The following is a 4,466-nucleotide window of genomic DNA, read 5'->3' on the forward strand; positions in this document are numbered from 1 at the left end:
AACAAGGGTAGATTTGGAACTTAAACACAGTAAGTTGATAATTGGCACAGTCATTTATGTGTTAATTCTTTTGATAATAATCTACTGTAAATACATTAGTTACCTTATTTAATCTACCATATTTAAGGCACTAGCTGAATATAATGCTATATCATTAACTAACAAATATTTACAGATTTCAAATAACAACTCTGGACATTGCTAAGGAAAGTCTTTATTAGGAAAAATTATTGCAAGAGAGGGAAAGGGACTATTGTAATTGGGGGAGGGGACTGTTTCAGGAGGGAGAAGCTCTGACCATGAGATCAGCCAGTGTCTCAGAGGTCAGGCAGAAAACGGTTCTCTTCTTCTTTCTTTCTTTCTTTTTTTTTAAATAAAAGGGTTTTCTTTTATAAGGAGTAAATAAGGCTAAAATAGGTGGGAAAGTGAGGTGACAGGATAGTAGGTAGTAGATCAGAAAATGTTTTATCCCAAGGCCTGAAATACAGCTTGGGAGAGGCTGTTAAGGAAGGTTCTATGCTGCTCAGGCTGGGGGTGTGTTAATGTTTAGGGGCCTGAGGGAAGGAGAGAAGCTTAACCAAGGTCTAGTTAACCAGCATTTTGTTCTTATTGACCAGTGGGGCAAGCCTTTCCGCTAGTCATTTAGAAGCCAAAAAGGGGAATTTGGTGGGTCTGTGTCTGGCTTGTCATCAATAAAGTAGGAGGCCTGAGTCTTATCTATGTCACCTGGGAGGGATGGTTCTTCCAAGTAAGGCCTTTTCAGGAACACAAAAGTGTTGAGGGATTTCTTTAACCTTCACTCTTCCAGGATCACAAGGCTTAGTTCAACATTGTCACTACTGATCTGTTTGGAAAATACTGTCCTTTTCAGGATTGTTTCTATAATAAACAAGTAAGCCAGGCTAAACATCTGCCCTAGTTCTTCCCAGTACGCATATACAAAATTCTTAAAATTAGAGTAAGCAAAAGGGCTCCATTTCAAATTACTTGAAACTTATAGTTCAAAAAACGTTAAGAGAAAAAGAAAAGCTGGAACAACAAAATTATACAATCAGGCTTTCATATACAAGCACATTTTTATACCAGACTTTAACTAAAAGAACCCTAATATAAAGTATCCCAAAGTGCTTGGAAGTCAGGACAAATCCCAACATGGCTTATACGAAACAATATAAGAAAATAATTCCAGAATTAGAGCCAAGCAAAAAAAGAGAAGATAAAGTGCAAAGGTCAACAAGGATCTATTTCACTTACTGTTTCCCTAGCTCAAATTCTGAAAAACATCTCAAAGGAATGGTTGTCCTTCTGCTTTCCAGGCCTCTCTTTTTTACTGTGTTTTCACACATAGACCAGAACAGAGAAAGCCTGAACTGCAACTATTTAGAAGTGGCCTATCATATACTGTCAGTATCTGGAGAGTGTTATTAAATATTTTAGTATGAAGTGTTAATGTGACTAGTGGTGTAATAACAATGAAAATAATGATAATAATCTTGTCGTTGATGATGATGATATAAAAAGATACATGCCTTAAGAAGCCCATAACTCTAAAGGGCATTACCTTTAATAGGGAAGAAGAGATTTTTATCATCAGACCAAAAGGCCAATATAATGTTAATCTTGGTCTTTTTCTCTGTGTTAATTTATTTATTTTAACTACCATTTTAACTGCCATTTATAGGAGGACAATATTTTTCTACCGAGAAAGTCTGTTGCAAGGGAGAATTAACTTAATTTGTGAAGCCCTTTGTAATTTCCAGTTATCCTTAAATCATTCCTTTCAACTACTCCAGTAAGGAGATATATCCAATGTCATGCTTTAAGAGCCAATTAATTTTTAAAGTCAGAAAGATATAAAATAGGCATGTACCTGCCCTGAGAGAATTTTGTTTATTACTCTGCCTTATAGAAGTTTCCAAGCTTAGAATTGAAGGTATGCCTGCATTACTATCAAAATATATTTAAAGTCACAAACTACAAATTAGCCAGGAAAATGATACTACTATTTACCTGTCTTTGTCTAATCCTGGGTAGTAGGTTTTTATTTTGGGTGACCGCAACCATAAAGAACTTCTCTTCATTTTTTTTATCATTGCAATTAGCCATATAAACTCACATGCACTAATGAATCAGAAGCAAAGGCTGTGCCCTGTTCCTGTTTTCATCCACAGTGCCCAGAACATAGTCTGTCCTCAGTGACTGGACCTCTGCATACTGTATACTCACACTGACAATACTCAAACAAGAATACTGCTGGGGTCAATTTTTGAGAATCCAATTAGCTTCCACACTTCATTTACTGGTTCTCCCAGAGAACATTTCAATAACTTCTCTTAATATTATTTTTAGAGAGGCAGCACTTATTTCTTAATGCTTTCTTCACTATTCAAAACAAATCATCCTCTGAATAACACATCTTTCACATATTTTCCGTGTATTTACCCAATCCCATTTGCAACTAATTCATGTCCACACAGCAACAACACACCTTGAAGTTATTTTTAATTACAAATTCATCTTGGTTTGAATATACAGCCACTATGTAAGTTTCTATATTTGACACCTGTAGAGAAATTTATTTTTTCACAAAACAAAATGAATGAAGAGATTAGGGTGTTACTAATATAGGGAGGATGTAGGACCAGAGTGAGATCTTAGAAAAGCTGGATTTTATAAAATACAGGGACAAGAGCCCCACCAAATAACTGGAAACAACTGCAGTTTGGTGAAGAGAAAGTTACAATAACCGTATCGAATAGAAGTTCTCACACTTCTGATTGAGATAGGGGGAATGAAGGGAATTATGCTTGAAGCAAACAAAAGGTGAGGTGGTGGTAGTAGGTAAATGTGTCAAGTCGTGGTTACAAGATGGGAGATATAACAGAGGGAAAACAGTTATTTTTTGGTCCCCTAGGCCCAGTTATCGCCTTTCCAATCCCAAAGTTTTGGACATGTGCACATTGAACCACGCTGATGTAATTTAATTATCTCAAATGGATCATCCATTCTTTTATATTTCTTGCCTTAAATAATCCATAACAAACTTTATCAAACAGACGCAACATTTCATCATGAAAACAACTTCAGAGAAAGGAAAGAATATACTATGCCTTCAAGAATAGTCACAGTTGTTAAGTATCTAGTAATCTATTTGGAAGAAAGGTGCTATACACATGTTAACCCGTCATTTACATAAATAGATGACATCTACAATTGGTTTGCAAAAGTTTCTTAAGAGATTTCCATCTCTTAATTATTTTCTCTGAGCCCCTTTTTACAATAACCATTCATTATTGACAGTACTGGTATGCAATTCTTTCTGTAAATACAGGGTTTCATGGATTTAACTGGCAAAACACAGTAACTCAGAGACCCAGAGAGAAACTTCCATAATGATGAAGAAAGATAAAGCAAGCAAAAAATAAAAACTCCAGAAGATAATGAAATGCTGGGAGCACCCAAACAATCAGGCTTTCTCTAGTGTATTTTGCACAGAAAGAGAAGCCCTCCAAAAGCAGATAAACTGAGAGGAAAAAGATGTTCACTTCAATACCTCCTTTATTTTCTTTTATTTTATTCTGTATGGTACATTAGCAGGGACTACAGGCACTACTAGTAGGAGAACTGATCGGAAATGAAATCTCTTGATGGTACATGTTTGTACACATGGACTGCAACTTTGAGATTTTGAAGCATGGGGTTGTTGAGACAAAAAGCTCTCCAAGAGTATTACTGGGAAAATTACACTCTTGAACAGATCTCATTAATGGAGGAAATCAAGCCTAGCAGCTACTTCTAGTAGCAGTGACAGACTCAGAAAAAAAAGAAAGTCAGTAGTATTGATGACTAGGGTCTGTGTCTGTAGGTGTGTGTGTGTGTGAGAGAGCTTTAGATAGAAAAAAAATTTTGTATTGATATTTCAAAGCTTTCTATCAGCTTTTTTGGTTTTCTAAGAGTAAAAGCTTTTTGTTTTTCTTCTTTTACTATGAATTTTCAGTGCAAATCGGGTAAAGAAGTGGGGGGAAAGAGAGTTTTCTCTGAGAGATTCAGATTAAAGAAGGATATTTTTCACTAACGTGAGATATTCCATGAAATTTGTTTTTTGTTTGTTTTTTAAGAATACAGAAGGTAAGAGTTAAGAGAAAAACTAGATTTAAAGGAGGACAAAACCTAAATCCATTCTTCTGTTTACTATATAATTAATCTCTGTCTTACTTATTCTTATTCTGAGATCTTGTATTTAGTGTATCTGCTATTGTATAATTTCACTTCAGAATATTCACCTCTTACTGATAATTTATCATGCTAATTTGCATTTTTTCTATATTTGATGTTAGCATGCTTAATTTGTAAATAATTTGAGCATACTGATGTTTAATATTATTTGGAGAGTACCTGGATTTCAGAAAAGACCAAAACGTGGGATATCTCCTACAAAAGCTATTTATTTTGAGGTTAACAAAGTA

Source organism: Grampus griseus (genome assembly GCF_964374135.1).
Source record: "Grampus griseus genome assembly, chromosome: 4".
In the NCBI taxonomy this organism is placed as follows: Eukaryota; Metazoa; Chordata; class Mammalia; order Artiodactyla; family Delphinidae; genus Grampus; species Grampus griseus.